The sequence below is a fragment of the Xenopus tropicalis genome, chromosome 8 (genome assembly GCF_000004195.4).
Source record: "Xenopus tropicalis strain Nigerian chromosome 8, UCB_Xtro_10.0, whole genome shotgun sequence".
Classification (NCBI taxonomy): domain Eukaryota; kingdom Metazoa; phylum Chordata; class Amphibia; order Anura; family Pipidae; genus Xenopus; species Xenopus tropicalis.
Genome location: NC_030684.2, coordinates 82,588,464 through 82,605,194, shown reverse-complemented (window position 1 = coordinate 82,605,194; position 16,731 = coordinate 82,588,464). Strand labels below are relative to the sequence as shown.

The 16,731-nt window shown below is 40.5% G+C and overlaps 1 long non-coding RNA gene across 1 annotated transcript; it reads right to left on the bottom strand.

Annotated features, from left to right (window-relative positions):
- Positions 1-3,288: 3,288 nt before the first annotated feature.
- On the bottom strand, positions 3,289-14,508 carry LOC101730460. Its single transcript, XR_001925217.2, has 3 exons — positions 13,978-14,508; positions 9,101-9,216; positions 3,289-4,158 (listed from the first exon to the last, which is right to left on the bottom strand). It is a non-coding gene; the product is annotated as an uncharacterized LOC101730460 (long non-coding RNA).
- Between the last annotated feature and the right edge of the window lie 2,223 nt (positions 14,509-16,731).

Genomic DNA, 16,731 nt, shown 5'->3' with positions numbered 1-16,731 from the left:
AATTCTTGTTAGCCACCTTTGTAAGCCAGAAAGGAACCAGCTCCTGTCACAAATTGTGCCAATAATAGTAAAAGATCCACTCATTTGTCAAAATGGGCAGTATTGGATCATAATGGAGATACGAGATGTTGAAGCAAGGACTGCATCAACTACCCAATGCGGTTATTGCTCTGACAAAATTTAAACTTGTCTGATTGATATATGCCCTGTTTTTTGCCAGATATAAGTTGGGTAGGCCCGTCAAAGTGCCCCATACACAAGCAGATAAGCTGCCAACTCAGACTAAAGGAGCCGAAAGGGCAGCTAAAATCTGCCCCAGTATGGCCACCAACATAATCTACAAACATACAGGCAGGGTGATAAAACAGACCATAGTATGTGTGAATTTGAAAGAGATCTAAGATTTTAAGCTGCAGTGAGACATTGACAGATGAGAATGGTGTATAATCTCTGCAAAATAAAGGATAACAACATTAAAGGTGACCAAGGAGTTCTTCAAAGAGCAGGAGTTGGGGCACACAGGGAAAACACCCAGTGGGCCCCACTAACTCAGACCCAAAATAAGCATAAGGTGCACATATGGGGGGAAGGGGCTGGTGGTGGGTGAGCGGCCAGCAGGACCCCTATGTGGGGGCACCATGGTAGCAGCTCTGGTGGGCCTCGGACACCCCCGTCTGATGCTGCCAAAGAGCATGAGGCAGCAAGGTGAGGCTTTTATACAGAGCACAAACATTTAAGTGACTTTTAATATCCTTATAAATACTAACCTGTGGTATGTTGTCTGCTAAAATACACACACTCACACATTACTATATTTGGATTAATACAAATCTCCCTACTATCCCCTCCTACTCCTGTTTATACCCCCTTTTCTTCGACTATCATTGAAGGTTGCAACCATGGTCACTACCTTGAGTAGGCAGTACTTTCAGAGTATTTTTTTGGGGTGCCCCCACTTGCACCACAAGAACTATATACAAATGGTGTTTATACTGTGTTGTTTCTATGATTTTATAGTTAACAAACCTATATATGTGTGGCAGACAGGTAGAGGTAAAGGTGTTGAAAGAGTGATAATTAATGGAAAGTGGACTAAAGCAATTACAGAGATGAAGTAAGCAACAGAGAATAGGAGCAAGAACCAGAAGTGATCAAGTGAGGGAGAAGGGGAGAGTGACATTTAGACAAGTAGCAAAAAAGAAATGAAAAAAAAGAAGATTAGAAACTGAGATAAGGAAAGTGACAGGAAAAAAGGGATCAACAAAGGTGCAGGTAAAGATACGGGAGAAGAGGACACAAATAAGGACACAAATGAAGACAAAGATTAGGAAAGTGAAAGGTAGAGACAAATATAGAGCTTTGTGAGTGATTTAAAAGCAAAGTGAGGAAGCAAATAAAAAAAAAAAGAAAAAAGTGGAGACAGTGTAAGGTGGCAATGAAAAAAGAGAGACTGAGAAAAAAACCCTGCTAGCAGAGAAGAGAAAAAGATAAATACAGTGAGGGATTTTCCTAGTTATAAGATGTCAAAGACAAACACTGTTATATCTCTGTCCTGGCAACTAAAAAGTTAAATGTTGGCTTCTGCAGCCGGAGATCTGTTCTGTCCCCAGATAATCCTCCCTTGTATTCCTGGCATGCCTACGCCAACCACGGGCCAGGAACACTAGGCACCGTGCCAGGCCAAAGTCTGGAAAACATGAGAGAGGGGGCACACAAGCAAAACATTGCCCAAAAATATTCAATCTTTTGCCGAGAAGGGCCTCCTCAAAAGCCAACATATATTCCCCTGCAAAGGCCCCTGTGGAGAAATGCAGTGTGCTTGTAAAAGCAGTGCACAAAGTACATATGTGGGTAGGAATGGAAGCAATATGGCACTTGCTTAATGGTAGCTGCATGTGTGTTTTCCCAGAACTTTTTTTTTCCCAGCATACTGAATTGTATAAGACAGGATATACTATCTTTGCAGAAGGCAATATTTGGTGTGTTGGAAAATTATATATTACATATACATACATAACATAACCTACCCCACGCATACCTATTATAAATATATATTATACACATATACTCACTCACACAGCACAATAATATAAAATACCTTGATACAAGGCAAAGCATTCATATCCCTAAACACAAACACACATACGTAAACATAAGGAAGACAAATCAACAAGTTGTGTAAGTACCACAGTTCTAAACCAAGGTAGTTGTAAATGGTCCATACAGGTATCCCAAATGACAGAAGCTCCTCTTTACTTCTTAGCAAAGGAACAAATCTCTAGAAAAAGGTGAAAGCGTGTGTAGTGTGTGCAGAACACATTAAGTGCACCCTAAGGGCTCTGGCACACGGGGAGATTAGTCGCCCGTGACAAATCTCCCTTGTCACGGGCGACTAATCTCCCCGAGTTGCCATGACCCGCCATCCCACCGGCGAACATGTAAGTCGCCGGCGGGATGGCACACGCGGCGGCGGGATTTCCCAAAATCGCTGAAAAAGACTCAGAGACTAAGTTGGGCCAAATGGTACAATTAAAATGGTGAGTATATGGTCTATCGGACCAAGGACCACATCAATGAGCTGATGCGGCCCCTGATCCGGCAGGAAAATCAAACCTGCCCAACTGAGATCTGGACAATTTCGAGCCAGATATCTGTTGGGTAGGCCTGTGGGAGGTACATATACACAGGCAGATAAGTTGCGGAACCTTTAGCCCACAGCATGGAGTTTGCTTTTAAATTGATGTGCTGCAGAAAGGGGATGATCCCGCAGTCATTTTACATTTGGCAGATAAAACCTTACTTGGGCAATGTACTTTGGGCGACAGTCTAAAGTTAGCTAATACACAGTAACCTAGAAAAGGGTTTAGTTATGCTATAGTGTATACACAAGAGATCTGAGCCAGGCAAGCAAGCACTTTTGGTTCTCTCAAACACCATGCTGCAAGGCTGATTAGAAATCATTTGACATGCCATACAGCTGATTAGTAATCAGTTCAGATTCATGCTGCATAAACACAACTTCACTCTGCAACCCTCAAGCATAGTTTATGGATGTGTTTGGCTTTAAAGGGATAGTGTGCAAGCCTTGAGCAAGGTGAAATTAGCATCATTGCCTCTATAACTCTCTATGAAAACTGAAAGTCATTTACTTAGTCTGCCTTCTTTGCTTCTCTCTGCTTTTGCCTTGTTTATCTGCTCCACCTCTCCTTCAGGAATTCAGCCAGCAGTAAGCGACTAGACAGGAAGGAGAGAGAAAATCCTTTCCCTCGCCAAGGGAGGGAGGGTGAATAAGGTGAGTGTGAAAGGCACAGAGAGGGAGGGAGAGTAAGTAAAGTAAATAAGGATATTAGTACCCATAGTAAAAACACCATGGCTCTACTATAACATTCTGTAAGATAGATGCATTCTGGGTAAGGCTATAAGGTCTGTCATATTCATGGTAGGAGGTAAGAGAGTAAAATTAGCAGTCTGCTGGGATCTTTTGATGATGAAAAAAACAAACACTGATTGCAGTGGTATAGAGCTATTGCTAATACATAATAATTGCAGTATTCAGGGCCATTACAGGATTGTAACAAAGGGTATATGGTTACAATATCATGTTAAAACCTTCATGTATTTGATGGTGCCCAGTACCCAATAATGATGTTATTTTGCAAGATAAAACTAGCAAGACCTATAGTTGGTGACTAAGCTAAAGAAGACAGTGTGCTACCCAAGTTACTTTTAGATGTTATATCATTGGTGACCAGTGCTATACTAACAATAATTTATCACAAGTAGTGGGCCGATAATTTTCATAGAACATGTTAGAGGGCTGGATTACATTAAAATGACAATGTCATACAGTGAAGTCTATGGAGCCTTAAAGCAGACTTGGGGGCCATAAATATCTTTGGAGGGCCGCATCCAGCCACAGGCCTCCAGTTGGATAGCCCTGACCTAGAAGTAGAATCAGTACTCAAGTCCCTTCATTTTCTGCAGTTTTTCTCTTGTCTTATTTTGGGTCATGGATATCAGCTCTTTCCTGGTTTCCACGGCAACAGCCAGTCTCCTGTGCGGTTTCCTTGGTAACAGAGCCAGGCCAGTTTCCATCACTCGATGCTGCATGAAAAGTGAAGGGGGGTAGGACTGCTTTATCTTAAGGTGAGACGTTTGCTGAATAATGACAAAAATGAAAGAAAATCCCTTATATCAACAGCACTACTTCATATATTTCCATTACATTCAACAAGCATGCTTTACATAGACTACATCCCAGCTCTGTCACTGAATGCATACAAATCTGTAGCAATCCTCTTGGAACACACACAGGACTGTGTCCTAATCCCAGCTTTCTCATTGCACATGGTAAATATGTTTTCTCTGCACATTCAACGCCCTATTTTAATTTGTAAAAAAAAAAAAAAAAAAGCAATCTATATTTACACCACTCTTTTTGTCTTTTTGTACACTGTATCCCACAATATCCAAGCACTCCATTCTGTACACATTTCTGAATATTCAAGCTTTGTCTGTTGACACATAATTCCCAGGTCATATTACATTACATTAACATTTATTTATAAAGCGCCAACATATTCCGCAGCGCTGTACAATAAGTGGGTTACATACATTGGACATACAGAGTAACATATAAAGCAATCAATAACCGATACAAGAGGTGAAGAGGGCCCTGCCCAAAAGAGCTTACAATCTACAAGAAATATGTCCTCCTGCACCCATCTTAAGGCGGCCACATAAGGGGAGATTTAAGCTGCTCATTCAAGTCCTTTAGACCGATTTGGCAGCTTATCTGTCAGTGTAAGGGGACCCCCAATGGGCCTCCCTGATCGATATCTGGCCGAAATTCACCCAGGTGTCAACTGGGCAGGTTTGACTTTCCCGTTGGATCAGGGACTGCAACGGCTCATTGATACAGTCCTTGGTCCAATGGCTCCTATGCACGTCATTGTAATTCGATCATTTGGCCCTATGACCAAACTATCAAATTATGTACCTATGAATGATGTAATGATGTACCTATGAATACGTGTGCAGTCACACAAAAGATGTTAGGTTTTTATCCTTAATAAAGCTTTTTTTGAATTTTTATCTGCTGTCCTGGAGTCCGACGAGTGCATGCTGTTTTGTGCTGGCTATCAAACTATCAAATTAACCCACCTTAGGTGGGCATGCAGGGAGAAGCTCCGCTTCTTTGGCAACCTCGCCAAACAAGCGGATCTTAATGTGTATGGCCACATTAAGGGGTATATTTATCATGCTGTGTAAAAAGTGGAGTGAAGCATTACTGTCAGATGCTTTGATTTGGTTTTCTAACTGTTGAAATTTAATTGCTGATTGGTTGCCCTGGGCAACATCACCAGTAATGCTTTACTCCACTTTTTACACAGCATGATGAATATACCCCTAAAGGTAGAAACAATAGGATTTCAACCTCCTTCTGGCGATTCAGCCCTGAAGGCAGATTTTGCTCAGGTGCCTTCTATGGCGCCCCATCAAAATCTTTTAACCCGCCCGATCGACCGATATCAGCAGCCTCTTGCTATATCGGTCGCCTCGCCATACACGCACCGAATATTGTACAAAATGAGGTTTCGTACGATATTATCAGTGCGTGTATGGCCAGCTTTAGTTTTCTTTCTGCACACACACAATCCTGTACTGAGAAGAGCTCTTGCTGCACACTTAAAATCCCATTCCATAGGTCTCAAGATGTGGAGTAGGCTTGCCTTAAAGAAAAACTATACCCCCGAACAATGTAGGTCTCTATAAAAATATATGGCATAAAACAGCTTATATGTAAAACTGTGCTTCATCTTAATAAACTATTTTGATAAAAAAAAAACAGTAGTATGTGCCATTGGGTAATCCTAAATTGCCATTTTAAGAATTAAGGGCCGCCCCCTGGGATCATATGATCGATTAATGGCTGTTCTGTCTTTTACTCTTACAATCCTTCCTGTTACAGTTAGAGCTGCATTATTTTTGGTCATGTGATCTTTGATGAAGCACACAGACCATCACTAAATGGTGGCTCAAGGTAAAAGATGTAAAAGGACAATGTTTACTGGTATATATTTGGTCTGGTGAAATTCTTTAATAGGTCACTGAGCTTGTTATAAACTATGTGTTGCGTAAGTATTCATTCTGAGGGAATGGTTTTCTTTTAATGTCATCCAAAAGACCACTTTGAACCAGATTTGGTGTAGCTGACAATGTCTGAAAATAATTTGCAGAGACATTTTATTGCTGGGAATTTGCACCTTAAAGGAACAGTAACACCAAAAAATGAAAGTGTATAAAAGTAACTAAAATATAATGTGCTGCTGCCCTGCACTGGTAAAAGTTGTGTGTTTACTTCAGAAAGTCTACTATAATTTATATAAATAAGCTGCTATGTAGCCATGGATGCAGCCATTCAAAGGAGAAAAGGCACAGACACATAGCAGATAACAGATAAAACACTATTGTATTCTACAGAACTTATCTGTTATCTGCTATGTAACCTGTGCCTTTTCTCCTTTTTTCCAGCTTGAATGGCTGCCCCCGTGGCTACACAGCAGCTTATTATATAAATTATAGTAGTGTTACTGTAGCAAACACACCAGTTTTACCAGTGCAGGGCAACAGTGCATTATATTTTTATTACTTTAAAGCTCCTTCATTTTTTGGTGTTACTGTTCCTTTAAAATTATAAACTTCAATATGCAGTACTGCCAGCCACATGGGAGTTCTGTACTTAGAAATGTAGTTCATACAGGGCATCTAATGCCCCCTCTGAATGTAGCACAGTCTGTTAGAGGAATCACCAGGTGTAACATTAGCATACAAGAAGGATTTTGTGAGTTATCCTTTGCTTAAGCAGGAGCCTTACTAAAGTCCTTCATCTGTCTGCACCCTAATACACCTTAAAGCTTTCTCTCTTGCTGTTCCTAACTGGAATTCCATCCCTTATTTCCTTCTTAAGGAACCGCCCCTCAGTCTCTCTTGAACAAAGTTAAAGACTTTTGGAGTGCTAGTAAAGTATATGCTTGCTACTTAAAGGGGAAGGAGAGGCTAAGTCACTTGGGGGTGCTAAAATGTTAAGCACCCCCAAATGACTTGAATCACTTACCTTGTACCCCGGGCTGGTGCCCCTATTAGGAGAAAACCGCACCAGCCAGGGGCACCTGGGGCGATGCGCTTCCTCCTTCGTTTCGCTGCTACTCCGAGTCCGGCGCATGTGCAGTAGAGTGAAAAAGCAGACTTCTCTGTTAAAGTTCGTCTTTTCACTCTACTGCGCATGCGCGCGCAGCGAGAGAGGAAGGAGGAAGCGATCGCTGCTACCCCAGGCTGGTGCTGTTCTCTCCATACAGGGGCACCAGCCCGGGGTAGAAGGTAAACGATTCAAGACACTTGGGGGTGCCTAAAATTTTGGCACCCCCAAGTGACTTAGCCTATCCTTCTCCTTTAAAGGCCAATGCCCCAACCATTTTGGATGGCATCGCTTATTACCCTCCTATTTGTGCCTGTAAGTTACCCACCCACTTAGGCTGTAAACTGTACAGGGCAGAAGGTCCTTCATCCAATCTCTATAAACATATCTCAATTAATCTTAGTAACTGTATAAATATTTATGGCACTGTCAGTTTCCTGTCTGAACTATAGTAAAAGTATACAGTACTGCTATATGTAAGTAGCACAAAATAAATAACAATATTCATACTAATGTTTATTGTAAGACCTAAGGGGCAGGAACCTCCTTACTTGTGTCTCTTAACATGTTTTACTATTTAAGTTTTTCTCTGTATTACAAAAATGTACACTGATATATATATATAAGGATTTACATACACAAAAGACAGAACTGCCTGAGCTTGTTAATATAGTATCAGGAGATACCATATTATTATCCCCCAATAATCAACAAGACTCAGCTCTGTCGAAGCTTGTCCTAGTATAGTATAGGGTTTATGTTACAGGGTACATTTTTGCTTTAAGAGTTAACTGCTAGGAAATATTTAACGCCACCTTCCCTCCTTAAACACATAACATTCCACCCCCCTCCCCCATTCCCTCTGTTTATCTCGCACAGTCTCAGAAAGGAAATGTTTATTTATGTCACTGGCATGAATCAGGAGAGCCCAAGCTACACCCCCAGCTCTGTGCAGCCAGCAGCTCTCTACCATTCGGAAAACACTACTCTGCTCTCAGTGACTTTGAGCAAAATCAAAAACTGTGCAACACACTAAATCTTGAGAGCAGTCTATAACACTGCATCCTGTTAGAAAGCTGTGGTGCAGAGAGACTAAATATTGGTAGTAAACATTTTGTTGGACAAGAAATAAGGGAATTAGCAACAGTATAAAAACACAGTATCAATCTAGAAACCTGCTGTACCAATGTTCCAATCCTAAAGCTGGCCATACACGTTCAGATTTTAGCCTTCTGATGAATGTTCGAAAATCGATCATACATTTAAATGCAATGATCTAAAACTAACATTCATAATGAAATTGTAGGATAAATCGGAGGATATTCTGAACATGAAGTCAAAAATCGTACAAAAGTGACTTCCATTCTAGGTCCCCCAAGGAAATTTTCAGTTAAACAATACATGTGCAGATTTTATCATTATCTGACCAAAATTTTTGAACCTGTCCGATCGCCATGGTACGAAAATGATAGGGATGATAATTCCACACACGGTCCCAAAATCGGACAAAACTATTTTATCAGTGTGTGTATAGCCAGCTTTAGTAGAACAGGCAAAAGAGCTGTAAATTTTATCCCAGTGTGGTAAACAATAGCAGTCAGACCATTGCTTTATTAGAGTTAACTGATTGATTATCATGAACAAGCATAATATCCAAGGCTGTTGTGATACGAAAATACTAGTATTGACGTTGGTATCTATAATTTATGTATGCGAGTGTATAGATATGTCGGTATGGGTCTGTGTGTGCGCTGGGGATCACTTAAAAGGGTTGAACGTGATGGACTTTGGTCTTTTTTCAACCCAACTTACTTATGTAACTACGTAACTATGTAAGTTACTGTTCCACTGTAAACACAAGTTTTGTGAATTTCCAGTTATTTCATGGTTAAAATTACCTACCTTCGGCAAACACTGTGGTGTACAGACACAGACACAAAGAATTCAGCATTTTCATATTCTGGGGATTCTGCAGTATGGTAATGCAAGCAGTCTCCATCTGCCCAGTGAGCGTGCATCTGTGGGGGCAAATGAGGCATTAGGAGAGCATCTTAATGCAGATTCACTGCTTTAAAAAATACTTTTATTTCAGACCACTGCACACGTTTTGGGCTGCTTAGTGCCCTTTCTCAAGTGTGAATAATCAACAGAGTGAACATATAAACCCACAGTCCCAACCCTTGTGCAAATTGATTGGTGCTCAAAACGGCCATCAAAGTTGCTTATATCACTATTAAGTTAGGGTAGAGGTTGTTTAATATATTTTGGGTTTAAGCCCCTTCCTGCCCAGTATTTGAGCAATTCATACAATTTTGTGCCACATTATCAGACAAGTGTGGTCAATGTATTCCTAAAGCATACACTGATTATTCTATTTGCTTAACATGTGAGCTCCATATAAATATATGGATAAATAATAATGAAATGCTATATTGTTGTAGTTATGGCAACAACCAAGGTGCAATTTTATTGTGATAGTCACAATACGGTAATTTAAGGAACATTCAGCACAGATTCGATGAAAAATCAAACCTGTCTGATCAACAACTTGTTTTGGGCAGGCCCTTTGTAAGTGCCCATACATGGGTCACCTGCTGCCAAATCAGTCTAAGGGACCAATATCGGCAGCTAGAATCGGCCTGTGTATGGCCACCTTTAGGGAACTCGTCTCACAGTATAGATACTTGTGGTTATTGAAATATGGTATGAGATCAGAGAACAGTCATGCTGCCTTGTAAAATACAACTTCCTTTTAAGGCTGCTGCATAATGCTAGACTCCTTTATCAGGCAATGTAAAATCTGAAAAATAATCGCAATGCTTTTATTGATTGGATGCAAAGGCTGGTCAGTCTCTAGGCCACAGCTAACACTTATAACACCTGAATATGTTTTAACAATTATGTGTAAAGTTTGAGATAAATAAAAGAATGTGCTTTCATTATTTTTCTTAGGTATCGCTTAATTCATTAATCTTTTTTGCCTCTCAAATAACAATGATAAACTGTGATTGATTAAGCCTTTTCTTGCCAGTTTTGCAGGAAAAAAATGTGTTGCTAGGCAAGGTGATTTCCCGTAACCTTGCACTTAGTAACATAGGTGCTACATTGTTGGCAAGCTGTCACTTTCTTTGCCAACAATGTAGCAGCTACATCATTGGCAGGGAAGTGTTAACATTGCATATTCTAGTTAAACTGTGATATTAATGTAAATATTTGGTTTCTTGTTAGTTATTGTTTCCAGACAGTGTCTCACAAATCTTCATTTCACACCTCCTTTGTTCCAGCATAGGTGTGTCATAACCATGTTTTTATGAGCTAGCAGCCTTTAGTTAGTGTACAAGTAGTTTCTGTAGTAGTGTTTCTGTCTCAGCCTAGGGGCACTGGAACATGTATTGTTTCTGGGCGTTTTGTCAGCCCAGTGTTTAATAGCTCTGTATGTGGGTGACAAAATGCTCAAATTTGCCCCCCCATTTATTTAAAATTAGGGATTAACCGAATCCACTATTTTACGATCTGGCCAAACCCTGAATCCTTTGTAAAAGATACGGGTGAATACTGAACCAAATATTAATTTGCATATGCAAATTAGGATAAGAAAGGGGTAAAGACAACCATGTAATTTTGAGCAGTATTTATGTGACAAAAAGTCACGTGAGTTTATGGATTCGGATTCAGTCCAGACAGAGGCATGGATTTGTCCTAATCCAAATCCTGCTGAAAAAAGACGAATCTTGGTTGAATCCTGGATTTGATGCATCCCTAATTTAAATGCCATTTGCAGTCGCTGGTGCACAGGCATGTGCCAGTGTCCTAACATGAAAATAACATTGGTATAAGAAAATATTTAGTAGTCATTTATTATTCTGCAGTACAGAGCTGCACAAATAAGTAGATATAGAAAATAAAAAGATATGACAATTTTTTTTTAAAATACAAATTTATATTTAAAGGAGAATGATAGACATTTTGGCATTTTATTGCCAACAGATTAGTCACAATAATGCCAACTAGAACACTATATTTATTCTGCAAAATGCTTTACCATAATGACCCGTTGAAGCTCCCTTTGTTTGTTTAATATAGCAGCTGTCATTTCAGCTTGGTCTTAGTAACTTTCTTGCTGCAGCTCTGGCTGCTGGTAGCTCAGATTACAGCAGAAAGGGAAGGGAGAGATAGCAGGCATGGGAGGAGGGAGCAGAAGGGAGAGGGAGTGAGGAGTGAACTTGTGCTGTGCCCTGAAGGATTTTTCTGAGGGCAGGTGGTCTGATACAGAAGATCATAAACAGAATAAAAGTAAAGGAATGTGGTGTTTCATTTCACTGAAGACACTGAGCAGCAGTTCTGTGTTTATGGCTGTATTTACATATAGATTTCTGATAAAGCTTACTTAGTTTTTACCTTTCCTATATATATACACACACACATACAGTGGATATAAAAAGTCTACACACCCCCCTGGTAAAATGCCAGGTTCCTGTGCTGTACAAAAATGGTGGAGGGAAAAAAACCAAAACAAATAAAATAATGTGGTTGCATAAGTGTGCACACACAAACTAATACTTTGTTGAAGCACCTTTTGATTTTATTACGGCACTCAGTCTTTTTGGGTGTGAGTCTATCAGCATGGCACATTTTGACTTTGCAAGATTTGCCCACTCTTCTTTGCAGAAACACTCCAAATCTGTCAGATTGCGAGGGCATCTCCTGTGCACAGCCCTCTTCAGATCACCCCACAGATTTTCAATTGGATTCAGATCTGGGCTCTGGCTGGGCCATTCTAAAACTTTAATTTTCTTCTGGTGAAGCCATTCCTTTGTTGATTTGGATGTATGCTTTGGGTCGTTGTCATGCTGAAAGATGAAGTTCCACCTCATGTTCAGCTTTCTAGCAGAAGCCTGAAGGTTTTGTGCCAATATTAACTGATATTTGGAACTGTTCATAATTCCCTCTATCTTAACTAAGGTCCCAGTTCCAGCTGAAGAAAAACAGCCCCAAAGCATGATGCTGCCGCCACCATGCTTCACTGTGGGTATGGTGTTCTTTTGGTGATGTGCAGTTTTGTTTTTGCGCCAAACATTTTTTGGAATTATGGCCAAAAAGTTCAACCTTGGTTTCATCAGACCATAATACCTTTTCCCACATGCTTTTGGGAGACTTCAGATGTGTTTTTGCAAAATGTAGCCTGTCTTGGATGTTTTTCTTCGTAAGAAAAGGCTTTCGTCTTGCCACTCTACCCCATAGCCCAGACATATGAAGAATACAGGAGATTGTTGTCACATGTACCACACAGCCAGTACTTGCCAGATATTCCTGCAGCTCCTTTAATGTTGCTGTAGGCCTCTTGGTAGCCTCCCTGACTAGTTTTCTTCTTGTCTTTTCATCAATTTTGGAGGGAGGTCCAGTTCTTGGTAACGTCACTGTTGAGCCATATTTTCTCCACTTGATGATGACTGTCATCACTGCGTTCCATGGTATATCTAATCCCTTGGAAATTCTTTTGTACCGTTTTCCTTACTGATATCTTTTAACAATGAGATCCCTCTGATGCTTTGGAAGCTCTCTGGGGACCATAGCTTTTGCTGTGAGATGCGACTAAAAAAATGTCAGGAAAGACCAACTAGAGCAGCTGAACTTTATTTGAGGCTAATCAGAGGCACTTTAAATGATGGCAGGTGTATGCTGAATCCTATTTAACATGATTTTGAATGTGATTGCTTAATTCTGAACACAGCTACATCCCCAGTTAGAAGAGGGTGTGCACAATTAGGCAACCGGTCAAAGTATTTCAGCCAGCACAGCAAGTAAGGTGCGAGCAGGGCGTGTTTATTCAAAAATGCATGCATTTTTCCCACAATTAGGCAACCACATTATTTTAGTTTTTTTGTTTTCTTCCCTCCACCTAAAAGAGTTATAAAATCATTTGGCTCTAGGGCCAAATTAGCCCAATATCACCCACCTTAGGTGGAGACAAACAAAACTGGTGATGTTGCCTATAACAACCAATCACAATGTTTTTGTTTTCTAATTTGTAGGCGACAATTCAAATCTAACAGCTGATTGGTTGCTATGGACATCACCGGTGAGGTTTGTTTCAATTGTAATAAATACAACCCCTAGGGTTTGCCATCATTTATTTCGGTCTGTACTGGCCGATTGCATAGTGGGGCCAAGTGGAGAGAGGAAGGGATTTTTTGATGTTTCAGGGTGGAATTGAGACATTTTAGGGGCCAGCTGGGACATGAAGTGACTGGAGCATTCTAAATTTGGTGATAAGGCAGAGTTTTGGGGAGCAGAGAGAGGGGTTTGGGTGGGGCCAGGGGCGGAACAGCTAGGTATAACAAATTTACTAGCACATATATTGCCCGTACATGTGTAATACTGGCCTTGGTTGACATTCTACTGGCTAGGCCATGTGGCAACCCTACCTAAACCTGAAAGCTTATTTTCTGTATATCATTAAGGGGTAATTAGCCACTCTTGTATTTACATCTGCCATGGTAAGGTGGATGCAAGTCGTGCCAAGAAGCTTTAGTAGCTAGGTCAAGGGCAGCAATGTGCACCTCCTCACAAACTAAAGCATCTGCAGGTGAATCCATGGAGTGCAGTGCATGTGAGACAACAGAGGAATGGTTCTTAAGACCATAAATGTACCTGAGCAAGGTTCTTGGCACGTATGGATTGTAAAAGATTTATAGTAATTACATTTGGACAAAAACAGCTATACACTACAAAAAGCAGTTTCTGGAATAACAATACTTATTTTTCACAAATGAGTGCACCTGAGGCAGGAGCCATGCTATCTTCCCCTAGTCACGGCCCTGTCCACAGTAAACCTGTCCTAGGAGCATAATTTTTCTCTGAAAAAAAGAAAAGAAATCTGCTTTTAATTTACTTAATAGGATTAAATAGTACTTACCTGGAGTATTCCAGAACCTGAAACCAGAATTATTTATCTTTAAAACATCTACATCCTTAGCCAAAAAAACTAACTTAACTAACTAGAATGCTGTCACAGCACTGAGAATACAGAATTCTTCCTCTTCCTTTGTGTAACCACATTAAGGCTGCTCAAGACATTCCCTATATAAGCCTAAAGGATTAAGGCTTTGTACCCATAGGCATTTCAACTTGTATTTGCCACACAGTGCATTTTTATGGATTTACCACACAGCTTACATGGTTACATAGATTGAAAAAAGACCATCAAGACCATCATTGAGTCCATCAAGTTCAAGGCTGTGTGTTAACCTAGCACACACAGCCTATACTTACCAATCTATACATAAACTATATATACAACCACTAATACTAACTGTAGATATTAGTATCACAATAGCCTGGGATACTATGCTTGTTCAAGAACTCATCCAGGCCCCTCTTAAAGGCATTAACAGAATCTGCCATTACCTCATCACTAGGAAGGGCAAGCTTAAATCTTCCATCCCCTTTACCAGTTTAGTTGCATGACTCTGCACTCTCTCCAGCTCATTAATATCCTTCTTAATTAAGGACTGGAGCCCAAAACTGCACTGCATACTCAAGGTGAGGCCTTACCAGGGACCTATAAAGAGGTAAAATTATGTTTTCATCCCTTGAGTCAATGCCCTTTTTTATACAAGACAGCACTTTATTTGCTTTAGCAGCCACAGAATGACACTGCCTGGAATTAGACAACTTGTTATCTACAAAAACCCCTAGATCCTTCTCCATTAAGGAAACCCCCAACAAACTACCATTCAGTAGATAGTTTGCGTTTATATTATTCCTACCAAAGTGCATAACTTTGCACTTGTCCACATTGAACCTCATTTTCAAAGCAGCAGCATTTGCAAAGCAGCAGCATCCTGCATGGAACTTATAGTTTTGCACAATTTAGTGTCGTCAGCAAAGATAGAAACAGGGCTCTCTATGCCCACCTCCAGGTCATTAATAAACAAGTTAAAAAGCAAAGGATCAAGGACTGACCCCTGCGGTACTCCACTAACAACACTGGTCCAATTAGAAAATGTTTCATTTACCACCACTTTGTAATTGGATAGAGAACTGGCTGAAGGATAGATTACAAATATTACGTTCTAGGCCTATATTCCTCAATTTGATCATTAACCTTCTGTGAGGTACTGTATCAAATGCTTTAGCAAAGTCCAAGTAGATTCCATCAACTGCCATTCCAGCATCGAGGTTCCTGCTCACCTCCTCATAAAAGGCGACTAAATTAAACCATGCTGGCACAAACTAATAGTATTGTGAACTGCAATGTATTCAAGTACCCCATCCCTTATTACCCCTTCCAAAAGTTTTCCAACTACTGATGTCCGACTAACAGGCCTATACTTTTCAGGCTGAGAACGGGATCCCTTTTTAAATAACAGCACCAGATTAGCAATTCACCAGTCTCTCGGCACCATGCCAGTCCTGGACCTTTGGTTACCTTTACATGTTCAAGTCTTGAATTTCCTCCCGAGTGACCCATGCGTCAGTAGCTAAATTACTAGAACTGGGCATATTAAAAGGGAAGCCTTCATTAACTGGCTCCTCAGATGTATAGACAGATGTTCTGCTTTTACCCTGTTCTCATCAACCAACTGACCCCCTCATGATAATACTATCACTATATAAGTTCAGGGACACACAACTGGGGCTCATTTATCAACACTGGGCAAATTTGCCCATGGGCAGTAACTCATAGCAACCAATGAGTGACTGCCCTTTTTCCAGCCAGCTGCAGGATAGACAAATTAATCTAACAATTTGATTGGTTGCCATGGGTTACTGGCCATATGCAAAATTGCCCAGTGTTGATAAATGACCCCCAAAGTGTTTCCTAAGTGGAGATAATGAGATATGCTGCTGCCTTCTGCATCTGCAGAGACAGTCATGACACTTGCCTGTCAGCACACACACACAGCGCAGAGGGGAAGGGAGAGAATTGTGTTTTCTCAGACAGCATATGTATGCCAGTGGAGAAAACAAATCATGTGCCCCTGGTGTTCTATAACCATAGGGTAATCATTGCATTGCCTGTAGCTGTGCAGAGGGGGGTACACTCACAGATTGCTCATCATACTAAAGATGAAGAGTCATTTTTAAAAAAATTCACCAAAGGAAATAGGCCAAAACTCTATACATTTTACAGGCTGTACTTGTTAGAGAATTTTGTGGGAAACTGTATTAGCACATAAATATTCACCTTAATGTAACCACTGCTCCAATGTTGTCATTGCTGCATCGTGAATACCCATTTTTATCTGATTACATGCACTACCATTAGTAAGGTCCTCATAGACTGGGGTCTATAGCACTGGAGACCCAACACTGCATATTCTCAATGTGGCAAGAATTAACCTCTCCCTAGTGCCCATAGTGTTTTCTCTTTGCTACAGTATTTAGACAGTTTATTGATATTCTAACACAACAAATTCATTCTATTCATGCTCACCAAAGGCCACCCCTTATAATGTTCTGAATCATTTCCTAAACAAATGCTTGGTCAGGCACAGTCACAGTGTAGTCAATCGATTGGTGCTACATAG